The sequence below is a fragment of the Nerophis ophidion genome, linkage group LG02 (genome assembly GCF_033978795.1).
Source record: "Nerophis ophidion isolate RoL-2023_Sa linkage group LG02, RoL_Noph_v1.0, whole genome shotgun sequence".
Classification (NCBI taxonomy): domain Eukaryota; kingdom Metazoa; phylum Chordata; class Actinopteri; order Syngnathiformes; family Syngnathidae; genus Nerophis; species Nerophis ophidion.
In genome coordinates this window covers 33103033-33127672 of record NC_084612.1, presented here as the reverse complement: position 1 = coordinate 33127672, position 24640 = coordinate 33103033, and the positions used below count along the sequence as shown (strand labels likewise).

General features: G+C 40.9%; 1 protein-coding gene across 6 annotated transcripts in view; it reads right to left on the bottom strand.

Annotated features, from left to right (window-relative positions):
• Positions 1 to 20364, bottom strand: part of rnf111 (ring finger protein 111) — a 71444-nt gene extending 51080 nt beyond the window's left edge. For all 6 annotated transcript variants that reach the window (XM_061882029.1, XM_061882050.1, XM_061882040.1 and 3 more), the window contains exon 1: positions 20222 to 20364. The gene's annotated coding sequence lies outside the window, so the exon portion shown is untranslated. The remainder of the gene's footprint in view (positions 1 to 20221) is intronic.
• Between the last annotated feature and the right edge of the window lie 4276 nt (positions 20365 to 24640).

Here is a 24640-nt window from a genome sequence, read left to right as displayed (position 1 = left end):
CTCCACGTAAGCGGCATGGCCGGAAACCGACATTGAATGACCGTGACCTTCGATCCCTCAGACGGCGCTGTATCAAAAACCGACATCAATTTCTAAAGGATATCACCACATGGGCCCAGGAACACTTCAGAAAACCACTGTCACTAAATAATTTGTCGCTACATCTGTAAGTGCAAGTAAAAGCTCTACTAGGCAAAGCGAAAGCCATTTATCAACAACATCCAGAAACGCTGCCGGCTTCTCTGGGCCCGAGATCATCTAAGATGGACTGATGCAAAGTGGAAAAGTGTTCTGTGGTCTGACGCGTCCACATTTCAAATTATTTTTGGAAATATTCGACATTGTGTCATCTGGACCAAAGGGCAAGCGAACCATCCAGACTATTATCGACGCAAAGTTCAAAAGCCAGCATCTGTGATGGTATAGGGGTGCATTACTTCCCAAGGCATGGGTAACTTACACATCTGTGAAGGCACCATTAATGCTGAAAGGTACATACAGGTTTTGGAACAACATATGCTGCCATCTAAGTGCCGTCTTTTTCATGGACACCCCTGCTTATTTCAGCAAGACAATGCCAAGTGACATTCAGCACGTGTTACAACAGTGTGGTTTTGAAAAAAAAAAAAAAGAGTGCGGGTACTTTCCTGGCCCGCCTGCAGTCCAGACCTGTCTTCCATCGAAAATGTGTGGCGCATTATAAAGCATAAAATACGACAGCGGAGACCCTGGACTGTTGAACGACTGAAGCTCTACATAAAACAAGAATGGGAAAGAATTCCACTTTCAACGCTTCAACAATTAGTTTCCTTAGTTCCCAAACGTTTATTGAGTGTTGTTAAAAGAAAAGGTGATGTAACACAGTGGTGAACATGCCCTTTCCCAACTACTTTGGCACATTTTGCAGCCATGAAATTCTAAGTTAAATATTATTTGCTAAAAAAATAAAGTTAAACATTAAATATCTTGTCTTTAAAGTACATTCAATTAAATATGGGGTTGAGAAGGATTTGCAAATCATTGTATTCCGTTTATATTTACATCTAACACAATTTCCCAACTCATATGGAAACAGGGTTTGTACATTTTGAATGTGTTTGTGTGTTTAAAAAAAATACATGTTGGTTAAAGAATTTCAGTATAAATACTTTTGGAAAATTTGGAGCATATTTAAAATTACCGCAATAATAAGAACAACTGTGATAATTTTGGTCACAATAACAGTGATAAGAAATGTTCATACCGTGACATCCCTATAATGGACAATTGTGACGTAATTGTTTCGTCGAAGAAATTGATAAAAAACACAGCAACGTGACTTTTTTTGTTATATTTTAAACTGTTAAAGACGTTGCATAATTAATGTTAATTGGTATAAAAAACATGGCCGTAGCCATTTTGGAAGCGTGTGTCAAAGGTTAACCGACAACGAGAACAGCCAAGTTGTTCTGAGATTTTCCCAGAGATACACTAGTTGTATCAGGGTCTGGAAGGACGTCAGGTGTTTGCTGAATTTAGGTCAGACATATTCCCCCTAGACCAGCCAGGTAGGCTGGCGAAAGAAAAGGCGGGGGGGCCTCAAACATACACAGAAAAAATTATATATAAAATGGCAAAATTTTAAGTATTGGCTGAGGGGTTAGAGCATCTGCCTCATAATACGAAGGTCCTGGGTTCGATCCTGCGCAAAGGATCTTTCTGTGTGAAGTTTGCATGTTCTCTCCGTGACTGCGTGGATTCCCTCTCTCCGGGTACTCCGGCTTCCTCCCACCTCCAACGACATGCACCTGGGGATAGGTTGATTGGCAACACTAAATTGGCCATAGTGTGTGAGTGTGAATGTTGTCTATCTGTGTTGGCGACTTGTCCAGGGTGTACACCGCCTTTCACCCGATTGGAGCTGAGATAGGCTCTAGCACCCCCCCGTAACCCCAAAAGGGATAATCGTTAGAAAATGGATAGACGGACAAACAAAGTTGCACTTCACTATTGAACATGTAGGCAGACGTAGAGTTATACATTACTAGCAATCAAGTTAGAGCATTTTCGAACAAAAGTGCAGAGTAACAAAAAAAACCACTACATTATAAGCAGATGTATTAACAAGTCATATGAAGAAAAAAAAAAGGAAGTCTGGCAGATTCCGAGTGAGGAAACACCAATATGACATGACAAGATGACAAATGTCTGTCAAACGTTGGCAGCACTTTTAGAACACTGCCAGTAACATTTGGTATTGAAAAAAAAAAAAATTGTAGAAAAAGTTGTATTGGCAACAAATAAAAACAAACACTGAAAAAAACAATATTCATGGTGGATGTATTCGATGCCAATATTTACATTTTTGAACACTTATTGTTTTTGCATGTTTCAAAAGTTTTTATGATAACTTATTTTTTACGGTTTTCCTTTTTTTCGGTTTCGCTTCCTTTTTTTACAGTATCAATATAATAGCATTGTCTCAGCATGAGGGGGCGTGTGACTGTGTGTGTGTGTGTGTGGGGGGGGGGGGGGGGGTATAACAAGATTACTTGGAAGCCGTTCTACAATGTAGAAAAATACAATTTTAAAAATAGGCTGTTCTTTTGGAAGAGTATTAACAATACGTAAAAACATATTCAAAAATAATATCGGACTAGTATTATGAATTGTTGCTGTATGTAAGTCAAAAAAAAGACAAAGAAGATCTCTGCCTTTGTGAGACATCTGGATTTCTTTAACGGCCGTGTTTCTGAGAGAACATCCAACTACAGTGAATCAATCAAGTGAGAGAAGCTGATGGTTGACTGCCATCCATCTATCCATTTCCTACAGCTTATTCCCTTTGGGGTCGCTGGTGCCTATCTCAGCTACAATCGGGCAGAAGGCGGCGTACACCCTGGACAAGTCGCCACCTCATCGCAGGGCCAACACAGATAGTCTGACTGCCTTGTTACATTTTATTTAAAAAAATAACCAGTCATAATAAATGATTAATAAACTGTATCTTAACTAATAAATATGACTAATTGCATTAAAGTTATTTAATTTACTTTGTAAAGGGAATTTATTAATTGTAATGAATTAATAAACATTAAATAAATGACAAAAATATATTCTAATAACCTGTTAGTGTTGAGCTCAACTGCATAAATAAAAGGAATTGTAAAAGTAACCAAGTAGACCAGAGTGCTTTACAAAGTAGCCAAAAGTAATAAATGTAGGTCATTTTATTATGTTTACAAATAAAGGATTTCTCTCCGAGCATGAGATGAATCTGTCAACAGCAACACATACAGGCCTACTCAAGATAAATGTGAAAAAAAACACTTATGCATCATAATTTCATATTTTGAAGCTTTTTTTAAACTTAATTTAGACGCCCTCTGCCCTCCTTTGTTTTTCCTACTGTGTCAAATTGTTATAAGCCCCTGCCCACAGACACCCGTCCCTCATGCTAAAACACTGTCATTATTTTGATACCGTAACAAAAACAAGCAAAACCGAAAAAAAGAAACAAAATCTTAGAAAAGGGAAGTCAATCAATTAATCAAAGTTTATTTATATTGCCTTCAATCACATGTGTCTCAAAGGGCTGCACAAGCCACAAGGACATCCTTGGCTCAGATCCCACATCAGGACAAGAAAAAACTCGCAAAAACCTTTGAAACACACAAAAACAGTAGTGTACACAAATATGAATACTGGCATCAAAAACATCCACTAAAAATATTGTATTTTTTCAATGTTTGTTTTAAATTGTTGCCAAAATTTGTTTCGGTGCCAATACAACTTTTTCTACAATGTATTTTTCTTTTTTTCAATACCAAATCTTACTGGCAGTGTTCTGGCTCCATACACTTTTAGAAAAGTGGCAGCATGCATGTCTATGGCTATGTATGTAGTAGTAATTTGAACCACAATTTCTGTGAGCACACACCATTTCACGCTGTTTTGTTCACACTGACCTGGTTCGTTCACCAAACGCAAAGTGAGTGTTGACTGTCGGGTTGTGTTTCAAGTGTGTGTGCAGGTTTGTCGTGTTTATTTACTCCCGTGTTTAAGCGCATTCGGCAAAATGACTCCTCGTTGTTTATACGCTCAACTTGTTCCAAAGGTTTAAAGTTGAACATTGCCCCACGGTGGCATTTTTTTGTAATCTTGTCCATGTTAGCTACTACATGCTAACTAGTCGCACTGTAGAAGCTAGTCAGGCCTATCAAGTAAACGTCAGGCTTGGATTAAATGTATTCCAATTAGGGCTGGGCGATATATTGATTAATAACTATCGATATCGACTGATATGAAACACTTATATTGTGTTAAATTTTTTAGTCATATCGCCCAGCCTTACCTGTTACCATACCGACGAGCTAATGTGTCCAGGTTATAACCAGTTACCCCTCGTGTACGCTGTAATGCTGTTTTCCCAAGGTACGCGAGATAAAGTGTTTAAACGTGTGTATCGCTTCGTTATTCAGGTCTGAGTACACCACATTCTTGGCGACGAGTAAATCGGTTTAGATGAGTGAAAATGGTGTACTTTTCCCAAACACCGGACGAGTTTAAGCCAAAACAAGAACAATGGTCAGCCTACGTTGAGCGCATAGAGTTGCTGTTTGAAGCACATGACGTCGACGACAACAAAAACATCCCCAGTTCAGTCGGAGCGGCCACATATGGACTTCTACGCAATCTGGTTCAACCAGCAAAGCCAAAGGACAAAACTTTTAATGAAGTTGTGGCCATTCTGACGAACTACTATGAGCCAAAGCCATTGGTTATAGCCAAGCGTTTCAAGTACCGCAAGTGTGTTCAGAAAAATGACCAGACGGCTACAGAATATACCGTTGAGCTGCGTCATCTCGCTGCTTAGTGCAATTTCGGAGACAGGATAGTTAAAGCTCTACGTGATGGTTTTGTCAGCGGTGTCAATTCTGAGGCGTGCCAACGCAAATTGCTCTCAGACGACAGACTGACTTTTGCGAGAGCTGTGGAGCTTGCCGTCAACATGGAAACAGTGCACCGAGATGCATAGCAGTTGAGGAAAGGAGAAAATGTCACCACATCTGTTCACAAGGTAACTGAGGAACAAAGATTTTGCTTGCCTTCAAAGCAAGGTGAATTTTATAGATGTAAAGGAACAAATCATAGCGCCAGTGACTGTTACTACAAAAATGCAAAGTGCCGTAAATGTTCTAAAGTTGGGCATATTCAGAAAGCATGCAGGTCTGGGACACCATCAAAAGGAAAGCATGAGAAAAGGGGGTGGAGGAGTGAACGAAAAGAAGGAAAAGTAACTGGCTATGTACAAGTTGATGAAGTAGAAGATGAGGTTTTCATGTATCCAATTTCAATGCAAGTGGCGATTGCCGACGGCCACACAAGGCCATTTTTGACGTGAATGGAAAGAAAGTGCATATGGAAATGGACACGGGAGTTGGGGTCACCATTATTTCTGAAAATGTGTATGAACAGTCATTCTCACATGTGCCACTAGAGAGCAGCAGCGTAGCACTCAAAGGCTACTCAGGGGGGACCATTTCAGTAAAAGGGTAGTTCATGGCAAAAGTGATCTATGAAGATTAAATTGCTGACCTGCCACTAATATTAGTGGCCGGAGAAGGTCCCTTACTGTGGGGGCGGCAATGGCTGGACCAGATCAGACTAAATTGGAAAATGATCAAAAAAGTCATAGAAAACACAGTACAAAGGACAATAAAGCCCAAGTAAATTAAAGAAGTGTTGCGTTAAGCAAATGGCCCTCGAGCACGCTATTCCATCCTGTGAAATAGTTCAAGCAATGTTCAAAGTGTTGCCAAACGACAGAAGAGTGCCTCGAAGCTGTGTTTTCTTCGCACTTATGGAAGTGATAAAGGTTTGGTTGCACGCTGCTTGAGATTTTTGGCACATTGTAGTAATGCACCTTCCATGGGCTTGTGGTGGCGGATCTCCTCTCTCACTTGCAAGGCGAATACTGTTGTGACTGCTTGTATTTGATTACGGAATAAATGCGTGACGGAGGGGTAAACCTCTCTTCGATTTTTAATATTTACCTCTACTCCCTCCCCCTCGCAACGCAGATTCCCCTCGTGTTGTCTTGTTCTCTGGCAAAGCAGGTGTGTTGTGAAGCAGAGTTATCAGTTTCATTATCATTTTTTTATTAGCAAGGGCGACCCGGAAGCACCAAATCTGCATTTGTGACAGGCTCAGCTGTAACGTCTTTTTGGAACTTAAATGGAATCCATGCGGCCCACCTCGTTCCTACAACCCCTCACTAAATTGTAGAATCACCAGTCTTGGAGGATGTCATTTAATGTTGAAAAAGAAAGCAGATAACAGACATGACACTTTCTGGCTTTAAGAAACATTTCAAATAAATCAACAAAATTACTTGTAGTAGTCAGTAACAATTTCATTTTTAGATCAAGAAGAGTGAAAACATTATGGAATTACTCAATTCTGAGTGAAAATTATGGAAACATGAAAAACAAACAAAAAAGACTACAGCACACCAATAGTGCTTTGTTGCACCACCACTGGCTTTTATAACAGCTAGCACTCTCCGAGGCATGGACCTAGCGAGTGACAAACAGTACTCTTCAGTGTTGGCACTAGGAATTTTCATAAAAAATGGGGTCCCACAGTAAATTTTTGGAGTCCCACTTTTCTGTAATAGTTTTGAAAGCAAATGATAAATATATGCATTATCAATCTGTTATACCTCACATTTTTAGTGTGTTTTGTAAAAAGGTTGTCATACACGTTACTTATTTCGTTAAAAAACAAACAAATAAAAAACACATTTTTATCCATAGTTATAAACGTTCATTCATATTCTTCTTTCTTTCATTAATCTAAACTTTACCGCTCACGGAATTTTTCTGTATTTATATTTAATAAGTTGGAGGTGTATTTATTTCAGTATAAAAGTGTAAAAATGTTTTTGCTTTGGTCATGAAATTATGATAATCGAGTACCAGGGAAATATGAAATATTTCATTGATTATTCTCATCGAGAGGAGCCAGATGAGGTGGCTCGGGCATCTGGTCAGGATGCCACCCGAACGCATCCCTAGAGAGGTGTTTAGGCCACGTCCAACCGGTAGGAGGCCACGGGGAAGACCCAGGACACGTTGGGAACACTATGTCTCCCGGCATGCCTAGGAACGCCTCGGGATCCCCCGGGAAGAGCTGGACGAAGTGGCTGGGAAAAGCGGAGGATGATGGATGGATGGATATTCTCACCTGTATGTAGTTTATCAGTCGTTTAAAAAACGCTAGATCTACACTTTCATTGCAAGTAATGCCAACAAACTTATAATATTGCAAGTTAGTTTCAATGTCATTTAATACAGTGGCACACAATGCCTCTGGCATTTCATCTCTGGCCTCGTGATGGCCATAAACTGCCGGTATGCTGGCACTGTTGGACTTTTGCGGTTCAATCAGGCTTGGGAACTTTGACAAGGGGGAGGTTCTCTTTGGCCAAGTAATACACAGTCTGCAGCTGACTAATAACACTGTCTTTACTTGCCTCCTCTGCTCTTTTCAGAGCGCCAAAATGGTGGTTGAATGCATCCCAGCCAATTTAACCAACTTGTGAACTGATTGTTGTGAGAGTAGCACATACTTGCCAACCCTCCCGGATTTTCCAGGAGACTCCAGAAATTCAACGCCTCTCCCGAAAACTCCCCGGGGCAAATTTTCTCCCGAAATTCAGGCGGAGCTGGAGGCCCCGCCCCCTCCAGCTCCATGCGGACCTGAGTGAGGACAGCCTGTTTTCACGTCCGCTTTCCCACAATATAAACAGCGTGTCTGCCCAATGACGTTACAACTGTAGAATGATCGAGGGCGAGTTCTTGGTTTCTTATGTGGGTTTATTGTTAGGCAGTTTCATTAACGTCCTCCCAGCGCGGTAACAACACACAAAAACAGCAGTCACGTTTTCGTCTACCGTAAATCAATCAATCAATCAATCAATGTTTACTTATATAGCCCTAAATCACTAGTGTCTCAAAGGGCTGCACAAACCACCACGACATCCTCGGTAGGCCCACATAAGGGCAAGGAAAACTCACACCCAGTGGGACATCGGTGACAATAATGACCCAGTGGGACGTCGGTGACAATGATGACTATGAGAACCTTAGAGAGGAGGAAAGCAATGGATGTCGAGCGGGTCTAACATGATACTGTGAAAGTTGAATCCACAATGGATCCAACACAGTCGCGAGAGTCCAGTCCAAAGCGGATCCAACACAGCAGCGAGAGTCCCGTTCACAGCGGAGCCAGCAGGAAACCATCCTAAGCGGAGGCGGATCAGCATCGCAGAGATGTCCCCAGCCGATACACAGGCAAGCAGTACATGGCCACCGGATCGGACCGGACCCCCTCGGACCGGACCCCCTCCACAAGGAAGAGTGGGACATAGAAGAAAAAGAAAAGAAACGGCAGATCAACTGGTCTAAAAAGGGAGTCTATTTAAAGGCTAGAGTATACAAATGAGTTTTAAGGTGAGACATAAATGCTTCTACTGAGGTGGCATCTCGAACTGTTACCGGGAGGGCATTCCAGAGTACTGGAGCCCAACGGAAAACGCTTTATAGCCCGCAGACTTTTTTTGGGCTTTGGGAATCACTAACAAGCCGGAGTTCTTTGAACGCAGATTTCTTGCCGGGACATATGGTACAATACAATCGGCAAGATAGGATGGAGCTAGACCGTGTAGTATTTTATACGTAAGTAGTAAAACCTTAAAGTCACATCTTAAGTGCACAGGAAGCCAGTGCAGGTGAGCCAGTACAGGCGTAATGTGATCAAACTTTCTTGTTCTTGTCAAAAGTCTAGCAGCCGCATTTTGTACCAACTGTAATCTTTTAATACTAGACATGGGGAGACCCGAAAATAATACGTTACAGTAGTCGAGGCGAGACGTAACAAACGCATGGAAAATGATCTCAGCGTCTTTAGTGGACAGAATGGAGCGAATTTTAGCGATATTACGGAGATGAAAGAAGGCCGTTTTAGTAACGCTTTTAATATGTGCCTCAAAGGAGAGAGTTGGGTCGAAGATAACACCCAGATTCTTTACGGTGTCGCCTTGTTTAATTGTTTGGTTGTCAAATGTTAGAGTTGTATTATTAAATAGAGTTCGGTGTCTAGCAGGACCGATAATCAGCATTTCCGTTTTTTTGGCGTTGAGTTGCAAAAAGTTAGCGGACATCCATTGTTTAATTTCATTAAGACACGCCTCCAGCTGACTACAGTCCGGCGTGTTGGTCAGCTTTAGGGGCATGTAGAGTTGGGTGTCATCAGCATAACAGTGAAAGCTAACACCGTATTTGCGTATGATGTCACCTAGCGGCAGCATGTAGATGCTGAAGAGTGCAGGGCCAAGGACCGAACCCTGGGGAACTCCACACGTTACCTTAACGTAGTCCGAGGTCACATTGTTATGGGAGACACACTGCATCCTATCAGTAAGATAAGAGTTAAACCAAGACAGGGCTAAGTCCGACATACCAATTCGTGTTTTGATACGTTCTAATAAAATATTATGATCGTCGGTATCGAAAGCAGCGCTAAGATCGAGGAGCAGCAACATAGATGACGCATCAGAATCCATCGTTAGCAATAGATCATTAGTCATTTTTGCGAGGGCTGTCTCCGTGGAGTGATTTGCCCTGAAACCGGATTGAAAGGTTTCACATAGATTGTTAGACGCTAAGTGTTCATTTAACTGCTCCGCAACAATTTTTTCGAGGATTTTTGAAATGAAGGGAAGGTGAGACACCGGTCGGTAGTTTACCGCGAGGTCAGGATCGAGGCTAGGTCTTTTAAGAAGAGGATGAATAACCGCTTTTTTGAATGCTAGGGGAACAGTGCCCGAGGAGAGTGATAAGTTTATAATATTTAGCACTGATGGACCTAATAATACAAAGAGCTCCTTGATCAGTTTCCCAGGAAGAGGGTCAAGTAAACATGTTGTCTGTTTTATTCCATTTACACGTTGTAACAATTCCTCTAATGTTATTTCCTCAAAACGAGAGAAACTATTTTGGAGGGCAGTATCCGCCGTGTATACCATCGTATCAGTGTTAATAGAACCCCGTTGTAGCTGGGACGCATTGTCTTTAATCTCCTTTCTAATGACTTCAATTTTCTTACTAAAGAATTGCATAAAGTCATCAGCTGAGTGGGTTGAGCTACTGGAAGGGGTCCCTTGTTGGGTTAGCGATGCTACCGTACTAAACAAAAATTTAGGATCGTTTTTATTACGGTGGATGAGATTTGAGTAATATTTAGCTTTAGCTAAGGTAAGCATGCGTTTATAAGTTATTAAACCATCACTCCATGCTTGATGGTGCACCTCAAGTTTAGTCGTGCGCCATTTGCGTTCCAGCTTTCTACATAATAATTTCTGAGCTCTAGTTTCTTCTGTAAACCACGGGGTGCGCTTTTTTGGAGCCTTTTTTAACTTTAGCGGTGCTATGTTATCAATGGTTTCGCGCAGGGCAGCGTTAAAGTTGTTAGTGAGGTTATCAATAGAGCCCACATACTTTGGGAATGGTGCCATTACCGAGGGCAGTAGGTCAGCAAGAGTTGTCGTTGTGGCAGCATTAATGTTGCGGCTGCTATAGCAGTTATTATTATTATTAGTTTGACGAACATGCGTCTGAACCTCGAATTTTATAAGGTAATGATCGGACAATACTTTAGTATACGGGAGTATCGTAACTTTGGAAACGGTGATGCCCCTGACAAGCACTAGGTCTATCGTATTACCGTTGCGATGCGTGGGTTCATTTATTATTTGTGTGAGACCACAGCTATCAATTACAGTCTGGAGCGCTACGCACGGTGGGTTCGATGGGGTATTCATATGGATATTAAAGTCCCCCATTATGATTATATTATCGGCGTGTGTCACTAGATCAGCAACGAACTCTGAGAATTCATTGATAAAGTCCGAATAGGGCCCTGGGGGGCGGTAGATAACAGCCAGGTGTAGAGGCAGCGGTGTGACAGACCTCATAGTAAGCACCTCAAACGATTTATATTATTTATGTTAGGACTAAGGTTAAAGTTTTCGTTGTATATTAGTGCGACCCCCCCACCCCTTTTAAGCGGACGGGCAATATGCGCATGTGTAAAGTTAGGAGGACATGCCTCATTTAGCGCAAAAAAGTCGTTTGGTTTAAGCCAGGTTTCGCTGAGACCGATGACGTTAAGATTGTTGTCTCTGATAATATCATTAACTAATAACGTTTTGGGAGACAATGATCTTATGTTTAAAAAACCTATATTATAGGTAGTGGGCTGTTTCAGGTAATTTTTGATCAAATTATCCGTAGTAGCAATATTGATAATGTTGTGTTTATTATGCCCAGTGCATTCAGTATAATTACGACCATATCTAGGAATTGATACGACAGGAATTTTCCGATTGTTTGATTGTTGCTTTGATAAACTGCACGCATCATGGTTAGCCACCTCAGTAACGGGGATTTTCCGATTGTTTGTTTGTTGCTTTGATAAACTGCACGCATCATGGTTAGCCACCTCAGTAACGGGGATTTTCCGATTGTTTGTTTGTTGCTTTGATAAACTGCACGCATCATAGTTAGCCACCTCAGTAAAACACATGTCCAACTCTGAAACCCTCAAAGCAGAAAAAACTTGTTCTAATTTAACTGACTCCTTACCCAGACCAGTAGTCTCGCATTTTCCATCTAAATCCGTCTTCGGTATGGAGGGAAGTGGTGTTCTGTGGTGATTAGCCTTCTGCTTTGTTTTTAGCCCCGCTCGACATCCGCGTAAAGCAATTCGTCTGCCATAAACAGCAATGTTGTGACACTCTTATACAGGACAATACTGCCATCTACTGTACATGCACCACAATACCTCCAGGAAACACCTCCAGGCAACTTCAACCCTTTACTAATAGATTAGATTAGATTAGATAGTACTTTATTTATTCCGTCAGGAGAGTTCCTTCAGGAAAATTACAATTTTCAGCACAATCCCATTCAAGATCAGACAAACATCAAAGGGAGACAGAACAGGATCGCTGACGGGTCTGCCGGCTTCCAGCGCCCCTTACAAAAAAAGATGAGATACAGGTAAACAAGGGGGGGAGAAAAAAAAAATAGAAGATTAAAATAAAATAAAAAAATTGGTCTTAGGCTGGGCCCTGGAGAGGGGGTGCAGACTGAGGCCAAGGGAAAACAACAACAACTCATAGCCATAGTACACATCCCTCTTACATGTGTGTAAGAGGGAAACATAAAACATCAAAGAACACAGAGGACATTAAAGACATTAAAGCATCAGATACAACCAGACACTTCTACATACAGCTATGAATAAAAAGTAAAATAAACATATACACTGTGGTGGCCTCTGCGGTGTTCCACGCCATCGTCCGCTGGGGTGGAGGGAGGATGGCCAGAGACAGTAGCAGACCCAACAAAGCAACCAGGACAGCCGACTCCACTCTCGGACAGTGTCCAGTCCGCATGGATGAGCGAGGATACGTCCAAGGAGACTGAGGTGTCCGACACCTGCTCACCCAGTCAAGACACCGCGAAGTCTCTCCGTCCCAGCGCTCAGTGCTAGCTCCGCAGCCCTGTCCCCCTCATCCGCATCTCCTCCAGTCCCTCCAAAGCGACTCCGGTGTGGCAGACACCCAGCAGCTGGTCTCCATGGCCAAAAGGCTCCCGAGAGGCAGATCCAGAAGTCCACAAAAAAAGCACCACAGAGGTCACGAAAGTGACACCCCTTGTCAAACAGTCCCAAAGGGTCCCGGATCAAAAGGCAAAAAAATATAATAACACATGAAAACAAGAGGGAAACACAAAAGGATGACACAAGAGCACAGAGCTCCTGGCTACAGCAGCCACTACAGCAGCGCCATCTTGGAAAAAAAATAAAAATAAAAAAATAATACCCTTCTCCATTCACATCCCATCTCCCCAGATTGTAAATAACCTAATGTAAATAATCGAATGTATTTCTAATGTATATACTTGTTCTTATGCTATCTGAACTCACTATGTTCTCTGCTCGATGTACATATCCTACTAAGTAAGACCTACACTGTTTCAATGTCCATTTCTCTGTTGATGCAATTGTTGATGACTGAAGTACTGATATCAGTACTGATATCAACCGTAGCTCCTCATCCACACTGTAAATAATGTAAATAATTCAATGTATATACTATGATGATTAACTTGTGTGATGACTGTATTATGCTGATAGTATATATTTGTACCATGAATTGATTAACGTGGACCCAGACTTAAACAAGTTGAAAAACTTATTCGGGTGTTACCGTTTAGTGGTCAATTGTACGGAATATGTACTGTACTGTGCAATCTACTAATTAAAGTTTCAATCAATCAATCAATCATGCATATGTGACAATAACATCTACGGCTTTTAGAGAGTGCAGTGCAACAACAGCTGTAAATATACTCCTCCCCTCTCAACCACGCCCCCACACCCCACCCACGACCACGCCCCCCACCTCCCGAAATCTTAGGGACGGTGTGGCGCAGTAGTAGAGTGGTCGTGCGCAACCCGAGGGTCCCTGGTTCAATTCCCACCTAGTACCAACTTCGTCACGTCCGTTGTGTCCTGAGCAAGACACTTCACCCTTGCTCCTGATGGGTGCTGGTTAGCGCTTTGCATGGCAGCTCCCTCCATCAGTGTGTGAATGTGTGTGTGAATGGGTGAATGTGGAAGTAGTGTCAAAGCGCTTTGAGTACCTTGAAGGTAGAAAAGCGCTATACAAGTACAACCCATTTATTATTTATTTATAACCCTGTTAATAAACACACGTGGAGACGTTGCTTCAGATACTGCATTAATACTAGGGATGATACTCGAAACCGGTTTTCCCGGTAGTTCGATAAGGAAAGAACCCAGTCCTCGGACTCAAATCCCTTTTTGAGAACCGGTACCCGTTATCGAGACCACTATAGTAAAGAAAAAGAGTTGGTTCTTTATTCGAGTCACTAGGAACAAATTCCCATTCCGACAAGAAATGTCCGTTTGACATCACAAGAAATTAGGTCACGTAGCTCAGTCATTAGGCGCAGATAGGAAAAGCAGCAAAAATGGACCGGAAAAAGCGCTCTAAAATATGGCTTCATTTCACAAAAAAAAACGAGGGAGCAGCAATATGCAAGTATTGCCAGGCTTCGCTATCGTGTAAGGGGGGGAGCACAACAAGCATGTTGAAACATGTGCAGGTTGCGCATAACCTGAAAGTTTGAGAACCGTGTCGCGACTTCAACACGTGGAGAAGCAGCGGCAGAGACGACAAAAAACGCCCCTCTTCTGCCAGCTGCCCAAGTCCCAGCTACAGTGGCGGTGACGCTGGTGAGTAACTAACGTTAACTGTTGCCGGTTAATTTCCATATCTGCTCACTTGTAGTCACGTTACCTATTATGTCAACCAGGACAGCCGTAATGTTAGCTAAGCTAACATTACCTAAGCATAGTCAGTGGCTAACGATAACGTTAACATGAGCCTTTTTGTATGTGTCTGATAACGTTAACGTTATCTTGTAATCTACACCACGACAGAGTTTGCAAGTCTGTCTAATAAACTAGTGTTTTCTTTATTTCTTTTGTTTATTTGGAACATGAACACACTTACAGTATGATACATCACAGTTTCATATCATGAACAACAGTCAATATTTATTTTATCTTATTTTTTTAGGAAGGTAACTGTCAATATTTATTTATTTATGTATTTATTGGATTACATTTTTTTCTTATATAATAAATGTGAGCTTTTGTTAAACCAAATATTGTGTGTTTTTTTCCATATACAACAACCTATCTGGACTCGATAAGAGAATCAATAAGGAATCAGTTCGATAAGAGGATTCGATAATAGGCTCGAACTCGATAATTCCTTATCAAACATCATCCCTAATTAATACTGAAAGCTAAATTGTGCACTGTCCGCTGCAGCATGTGAATGCAATGAAAATAATAAAATCTGAGCCAACCAGCTGTTAAAATGTTGTCCAGGTTAATGTTTTAGCCATTAAAAGCCCTTCATTTCAAGATTTCAACTGTGATCGGGCACAATTAACAAATATATTACAGTGAATAACTAATTGTTCAAATCTGTATACAAATATGTACATAAAGTGTTGTAATTATATTCCAACTCCGCGTTCTTCTTGGTCATCGCCCCCCCGCCACCAGAGCACACCACCACAAGTAGATGCCTGACCTGTGGGAAACACTGTTTAACTCCTATCTTACTGACAGGATGCAGTGCTTCTCCCATAACAATGTGACCTCAGAGTATGTTAAGGTAATGTGTGGAGTTCCCCGGGGTTCGGTCTTTGGCCCCGCACCATGCTGCCGCTAGGTGACATCATACGCAAATACGGTGTTAGCTTTCACTGTTATGCAGATGACACTCAACTCTACATGCCCCTAAAGCTGACCTACACGCCGGATTTTAGTCAGCTGGATGTCCGGTAACTTTTTGCAACTCAACACTAAAAAAATGGAAATGCTGATTATCGGTCCTGCTAGACACAGACACCTATTTAATAATACCACCTTAACACTTGACAACCAAAAAATTACACAGAGACTCTAAAGAATCTGGGTATTATCTTCGACCCAATTCTCTTGTTTGAGTCACATATTGAGAGCGTTACTAAAAACGTCCTTCTTTCATCTCTGTAATATCGCTAAAATTTGTTCCATTTTGTCCACTGGTGATGCTGAGATCATAATTCATGCGTTCGTTAAGTCTTGTCTCGATTACTGTAAAGTATTATTTTCAGGTCTCCCTATGTCTAGCATTAAAAAATTACAGTCTGTACAAAATGCGGCTGCTTGACTTTTGACAAGAACAAGCAAGTTTGATCATATTACGCCGACACTGGCTCACCTGCACTGGCTTCCTGTGCACTTGAGATGTGACTTTAAGGTTTTACTATCCATCCATCCATCCATCTTCTTCCGCTTATCCGAGGTCGGGTCGCGGGGGCAGCAGCCTAAGCAGGGAAGCCCAGACTTCCCTCTCCCCAACCACTTCGTCTAGCTCCTCTCGGGGGATCCCGAGGCGTTCCCAAGCCAGCCGGGAGACATAGTCTTCCCAACGTGTCCTGGGTCTTCCCCGTGGCCTCCTACCGGTTGGACGTGTCCTAAACACCTCCCTAGGGAGGCGTTCGGGTGGCATCCTGACCAGATGCCTGAACCACCTCATCTGGCTCCTCTCGATGTAGAGGAGCAGCGGCTTTACTTTGAGTTCCTCCCGGATGACAGAGCTTCTCACCCTATCTCTAAGGGAGAGCCCCGCCACCCGGCGGAGGAAACTAATTTCGGCCGCTTGTACCCGTGATCTTATCCTTTCGGTCATGACCCAAAGCTAATGACCATAAGTAAGGATGGGAACGTAGATCGACCGGTAAATTGAGAGCATTGCCTTCCGGTTCAGCTCCTTCTTCACCACAACGGATCGGTATAACGTCCGCATTACTGAAGACGCCGCACCGATCCGCCTGTCGATCTCACGATCAACTATTCCCCCACTCGTGAACAAGACTCCTAGGTACTTGAACTCCTCCACTTGGGGCTGGGTCTCCTCCCCAACACAGAGATGGCAGTCCGCCGTTTTCCGGGAGAGAACAATGTACTCGGACTTGGAGGTGCTGATTCTCAATTCGGTCGCTTCACACTAGGCTGCGAATCGATCCAGTGAAAGGTTTTACTACTTACGTATAAAATACTACACAATCTAACTCCATCCTATCTTGCTGATTGTATTGTACCATGTGTCCCGGCAACAAATCTGCGTTCAATGAACTCCGGCCTATTAGTAATTCCCAGAGGCCAAAAAAAGTCTGTGGGCTATAGAGCGTTTTCTATTCGGGCTCCAGTACAATGGAATGCCCTCCCGGTAACAGTTAGACATGCTACCCCAGTAGAAGCATTAAAGTCCCATCTTAAAACTCATTTATATACTCTAGCCTTTAAATAGACCCCCCTTTTAGACCAGTTGATCTGCCGTTTCTTTTCTTCTCTGCCCCCCTGTCCTTTGTGGAGGTGAGGGGGCACGAATTCGGTGACCACAGATGAGGCACTGGCTGTCCGAACTCGGAACCCAGGTGGACCACTAATCTGTGCATCAGTTGGGGATGTCTCTGCGCTGCTGACCTGTCTCCACTCAAGATGATCTCCTGCTGGCCCCATTATGGACTGAACTTACACTCTTATGTTAGATCCACTATGGAGTAGACTCTCACAATATCATGCTGGTTTAACTTGATGTCCATTGCACCGGTCACCCAGGGGAGGGGTCCCCACATCTGTGGTCCTCTCCAAGGTTTCTCATCGTTATCCCATTGGGTTGAGTTTTTTTTGCCCTGATGTGGGATTCTTGCCCTGGTGTGGGATCTGAGTCTAGGATGTCGTTGTGGCTTGTGCAGCCCTTTGAGACACTGGTAATTTAGGGCTATATAAGAAATCATTCATTGATATTGATTTATTCTCACAAACACACTACTCTCATAAGTTAACCAGCTCCCCTGCTGTGCACATGTAGATATGTAGACGCACACACAGCTTGATGCCAAATATTAGCTGAGTTAGGACCGCCCATCTAACGTCAACTAGTGCAAGTAAAATGACTGAATTTGGTAACAAATTGCTACAATTTGTGTTTTATCTTCAACAGATATGTTTTATCTGCTCCATGGCTTATCTGTGTACATTTATCTATGGTTTTGTTTTCAGTACTTACTAATACCTGTATTTTTCTTAAAGCACAGACTAGGATTGGCAACCATAAATCATGAAGCATTTAGTATAATGTCAATAAAGTTTGTCATTATATTCTAATCCAATCCTTGATTATTGCAGACTATATGTACTATGGAGAATTGTTATTTGAGTGCAACAAGAAAAACACAATGTACTTAATGCCCTTTAATTTATATTTTAACTTTCTAAAATTATTCTTTGAGTGCAATAGGAAACATGATTATTGTATTGTAAGATTTTCAGTTAAAACAAACCCTAAATTGACACTTTTTTGTAGTTCTCCTTATTTGGAAAAGTATAGAAAAATATCGATGTACATTTTAGTACCGATACCAGTAACAAATTATTGGTATCGGGACAAACCTAATCTGTATTCATATCAAAGTGGCCTCTATTGTAATCGTAATCCAAAGGTATTTTCCCCTTTTTTCTGAATGAAACACAAAGTGGCCATAGGATAGGCATATGCGATTTGCCCTGAAATCTATAGTGTGATAGTGTTCAGCCTTTTGCGATATAAATGACAATACATAATCTGGGAAAAAATTAAAATGGAATAATTTCCAAACAGATTACAAAGGTTCCGACTTCAGCTGCTGAAGCATTCAGCAAAATATTGCATCATCCCCATCCATCCATTTTCTACCGCTTATTCCCTTTCGGGGTCGCTGGTGCCTATCTCAGCTACAATCATTTTCAGTTTAATTATTTTTTCTAAATATCCATCTACTTATTTTCTGTTAATATCAGGTTACTCTGAACTTGGTTCCATCTACATTTCTGTTCAAATATAAAAAGCACTTATTTTTATGTTTGGATACTTTACATTAGTATTGGGAGAAAAAAAATATTGATTCAATCGCGGTAGTATTGACCATATACCGATGCTGTACTTGGTATCCATCCATCCATCCATGCATGCATTTTCAACCGCTTATTCACCTTTGGGGTCGCGGGTGTGCTGATACCTATCTCAGCTACAATCGGGCGGAAGGCGGGGTACACCCTGGACAAGTCGCCATCTCATCGCAGGGCCAAAACAGATAGACAGACAACCTTCACACTCACATTCACACACTAGGGCCAATTGTATCGTTACGCAAAATTTGTATCGAGCCACCCACTCGTTTACTGGGAACAGCTCTTAATCCTCCTTATGTGTTTAGCTATTTCTCATCCTCCGGTGATGATACTACATGTAAGAAATGTTTTTTCCCGCCATGGAAGTGAAAATTGCCGACTTAGATGCACCTTTACACTGTGAAGGGACGTTTGGCGGCTGGCTCGCCAGCGAGGATGCTTCATTGCGTTGAGCTTGTCACCATCAATTTTAGCAGGACGTAGCTAGAAAGTGTCATCAACATGCAGGATCGCAATATGATAGTAATTAAACCATCATCCGCCAGATATCACTAACCGGTTAGATTGGTATCTTTTTTGTAGAGTGACATAATATTTAAGTTTTTCATCAACGACGAGCAGATGGCAGTAAGTAAATGATGCAGCAATGATATTACTTGATCATAGCACTGTGATTTCCTGTACTGCATATTGTAATAGTATTTTGGGATTCATCATGATACGCTATAATGATGATTTCTTTATTTTTGGTCTAACAATTCAGTGCCAGCATGTCTCAAGCATTGACACTCACTTAGGATGCATCATTTTTATGTGGATGGCGTACATTTTAGATGCATATCAGAAAGCACAGGACAAAAATGTTTGGACAAAGAATAAAGATTTTGCTCAAGTGAGAAATGGCAATATTTTCGGGGCCAACATGGCTCTGAAGGAACTATGGTGTCATAGCTTTTACAGTAAGTCAAGATGCTAACTTGGCCTGTTAAATTCGGAATGTGTTAATTTGGGTAAATTTATCATAAAATAGATTGTGAAGCACCGTTTCTTCGACTGTCTGTCTGGGTAGCTCCCCACAAACCCAGAAAATATGAGCACCTACCCCTTGCATATACTACGTCGATCATGAATGGAGCGGAATATAGTATATTTAGAGTAAGCCTGAAACATACTCCACACAACAAAGACAGCAAATATCTGCTATTAGCTGTTTTTTGTCAAATGTGGTAACATATTTTCGGTTAAATCCGGTAGGAAATAATGACAGACAAGAATTAAAGAGAGCTACATCAAAAAGCACCCTCGCCGTAGCTGGTCGGGCCTACATAGCAATGTTAGTTGGAGGCTGGGATTGTGAAAGTGACAACACAGGCGGATGAGAGCTACATCGAAAGCCATGGGCCCTGAAGGGCTAGGCGCTAAGCTAACGTGAAAGCGAGCTCAGCTACACTTCGCAAAAAGACAGCTTTGCACATAACACACTAGCTTCGCGGTCCTTTCGTTTCGATGCTAGAATGACAGTAGAACGTAGCTAATGTGTTGTCTGTTTGATAAGATAAACGTGTCTCACCGTTTGTCCTCGACGAAGTTCCCATTCCTGCTTCTCCAATCGTCCACTGTTGTTTACCCAGCAGCAGCTCGGCTGTGTCTGTTCGTTGCCTACAAGCCAGTACTGCTGGCTCCCATTGCCGCATGGGGGCGCCAGATGGCAGCCTGACCTCATTTTACGGCACTTTTACGACAGTTTGATTCATCCTTCCAGAGGATCTTATATTATATTTTATATATATATATATATATATATATATATATATATATATATATATATATATATATATATATATATATATATATATATATATATATATATATATATCCTTTGTGTTCTTTGATGTTTCCCTCTTACACACATGTAAGAGGGATGTGTACTATGGTTATGAGTTGTGTTTTTCCCTTGGCCTCAGTCTGGACCCCCTTTCCAGGGGACAAGGGTTAGACCGATTTATTTTATTTTAATGTTTTATTTTTTTCTCCCATTCCCCCCACTTGTTTACCTGTACCTCACCTTTTTTGTAAGGTGCGCCCTGAAGTTGGCAAACATGTCAGCGATCCTGTTCTGTCTCCCTGTAATGTTTGTCTGATCTTGAATGGGATTGTAAGGAACTCTCCTGAAGGAATAAATAAAGTACTGTCTATCCGTCTATCTATCTATCTATCTATCTATCTATCTATCTATCTATCTATCTATCTATCTATCTATCTATCTATCTATCTATCTATCTATCTATCTATCCATCCATCCATCCATCTATCTATCTATCTATCTATCTATCTATCTATCTATCTATCCATCTATCCATCTATCCATCCATCTATCCATCTCTCTATCCATCTATCTATCTATCTGCTTTAAATTGATCTCAACTCTGTACACTGCTGCTGGAATTTTAATTTTCCTGAAGGAACTCTCCTGAAGGAATCAATAAAGTACTATCTATCTATCTATCTATCTATCTATCTATCTATCTAAATAGGTTATATTTGTATCGTGCTTCTCTACCTTCAAAGTACTCAATGCGCTTTGACACTATTTCCGCATTTACCCATTCACACACACATTCACACGCTGATGGCAGGAGCTGCATGCAAGGCCCCAACCGTGTCCCATCAGGAGCAAGGGTGAAGTTTCTTCCATCCATCCATTTCCTACCGTTTATTCCCTTTTGGGTCGCGGGCTGCGCTAGAGCCTTTCTCAGCTGTGCTATATATATGTGTGTGTGAATATATATATATATATATATATATATATATATATATATATATATATATATATATATATATACATATATATATACTGTATATATACAATTATTTTACTTTTTTTTAATTCATTCATTTTTTTTTCTATATATTTTTAGATTTAATAGGTTATAATCAGAGTAACAATGTTATGCACGTATTGCCAAATAATTGTCAGTACCTGCTCATACTCTGGTGATCAGAACGATACATATACACACACACATATGTGTGTGTGTATATATATATATATATATATATATATATATATATATATATATATATATATATATATATATATATATATATATATATATATATGGTGGTCAGAATGATATATATATGTATAAATATACATATATATTAATTTATTTTATATTTACTTTTAGAGTTAGAAGGATATGATCAAAGTAACAATGTTGTGCACGTATTGCCAAATGATTGGCAGTACCTGTTCACAGGTCAGAACAATACTTTTTGGGCCTTGAGTGGTCTTTTTAAGACTTGTAAAATATACTCTTTAATGCCAGCAACATTTAAATATAATCATATTTTAAAGTATATACCAAACTGCATGCCTTTAATATGATATGCATTGTTTCGTCTGTAATAATAATCATTATCAGAAGTGCAAAGTAACAAATGTATTTGTATTGTAATTAAGAGTATTATGTGTGTCCGTGCGTGTTTGTGCTTGTGGTTGTAGTTAAATATTCAAATCAAATCATACTTCATTTATATAGCACTTTTCATACACAGGATAGTGTCAAACACCAAGTGCTTTAACACAAAAAAGAAAAAAGAAGAAAAGAAATACATGCAAACGCAAAAGTACACACTCGCACATGCATGCTCTTACAAGTACACACACATGAACACGCGCACACAATTGACACCATTTTTTTTTTAATTCTGAAACATGATAAAATATGTAAAACTAAAATATAAATAATATAAATAACGCATTAATAAGTTAATAAAAAACAACATTGAGAGATTTATAGTTGTAAAAATAGAAATAAATCCAATTTAAAACAACACAATAAAATATATACATATTACACATTGCTGCATGTAAATTCACTCCTGAGTGAGGAAAAAATAAATACAGTTAACAAAAATGTAATCCTTGAAACCATTAGTAAACTGGCAGTGAACTTAAAATATAATAATTATGTAGCGCAGAGGTTATGAAACTTTCTTCACCAAGTACACCTCAGAAACAATTGGCTCTCCAAGTACCACCATAATGGCCAACAATAAAATACAGTAACGTACTTAGGCCTAAGTATTCACTAAACAAGGCAAATGTTTTATTTAAGTATATTTACTATTTTTGGCCACTGTAACATACACACAATTATGCACATTGATTGATTGAAAGTTTTATTAGTAGATTGCACAGTACGGCACATATTCCGTACAATTGACCACACCCGGTATAGCTCGGTTGGTAGAGTGGCCGTGCCAGCAACTTGAAGGTTGCAGGTTCGATTCCCGCTTCCGCCATCCTAGTCACTGCCGTTGTGTCCTTGGGCAAGACACTTTACCCACCTGCTCCCAGTGCCACCCACACTGGTTTAAATGTAATTTAGATATTGGGTTTCACTATGTAAAGCGCTTTGAGTCACTAGGGAAAAGCGCTATATAAATATAATTCAATTCAATTCAACCCGAATAAGTTTGTCAACTTGTTTAAGTCGGGGTCCACTTTAATCAATTCATAGTAAGTTGGGGTCCACAACATCATCAAAAATGATAATCCACGTACAGTACATATTTAGAGACACTTTTGGCATACCATTAGTGACGTGTACCACAGTTAAAGGTGTTCCTTCATTAAAAAACATCCAAATGAAGACTTCTTTTAAGTATGACGTATGCTTACTCCTTTTAGTATTTTTTTTTTACTCTGAGTCCATCCATCCATCCATTTTTCTACCGCTTATTCCCTTTCGGGGTCGCGGGGGGCGCTGGCGCCTATCTCAGCTACAATCGGGCAGAAGGCAGGGTACACCCTGGACAAGTCGCCACCTCATCGCAGGGCCAACACAGATAGACAGACAACATTCACACTCACATTCACACACTAGGGCCAATTTAGTGTTGCCAATCAACCTATCCCCAGGTGCATGTCTTTGGAAGTGGGAGGAAGCCGGAGTACCCGGAGGGAACCCACGCATTCACGGGGAGAACATGCAAACTCCACACAGAAAGATCCCGAGCCTGTCCATTACTTTCTATTTCATTTGAGTATATTTTTTGTTTGAGTACAATATTTTATAACTCTGAACATAGATTGGCAGTTTTGAAATCAAGTTACTACCAGACAACTATATTTACTATCATGAATTGAGAGACCATTCACAAGAGACCATTGAGTAATAGCGTTATGACACAGAGTAGTAAAAACATCTTTAATGGAAAACATTTGTATAGTTGAGTGTACAGTAGCATGAAGTAACAATTTCACGCATTAATTTTATGATTACAGAACGTACCCAAAATAGTGTCAGTTAAAGGCCTACTGAAATTAGATTTTCTTATTTAAATGGGGATAGCAGGTCCATTCTATGAGTCATACTTGATCATTTCGCGATATTGCCATATTTTTGCTGAAAGGATTTAGTAGAGAACATTGACGATAAAGTTTGCAACTTTTGGTCGCTAATAAAAAAGCCTTGCGTGTACCGGAAGTAGCAGACGATGTGCGCGTGACGTCACGGGTTGTGGAGCTCCTCACATCCTCACATTGTGTACAATCATGGTCACCAGCAGCGAGAGCGATTCAGACCGAGAAAGCGATGATTTCCCCATTAATTTGAGCGAGGACGAAAGATTTGTGGATGAGGAAAGTGAGAGTGAAGGACTAGGAAAAAAAAAAGACGAGGGCAGTGGGAGCGATGCAGATGTTATTAGACACATTTACTAGGATAATTCTGGAAAATCCCTTATCTGCTTATTGTGTTACTAGTGTTTTACTGAGATTATATGGTCGTACCTGAAAGTCGGAGGGGTGTGGCCGCGGGTGTGGTGACCGCCAGTGTCTCCTTGGGAAGCCACGTTTCTCGACGAGGCGAGGCAGCCAGGCTGTGTTCGTGTTGCTAAAGGCGGCCGCAATACACCGCTTCCCACCTACATCTTACTTCTTTGACGTCTCCATTATTAATTGAACAAATTGCAAAAGATT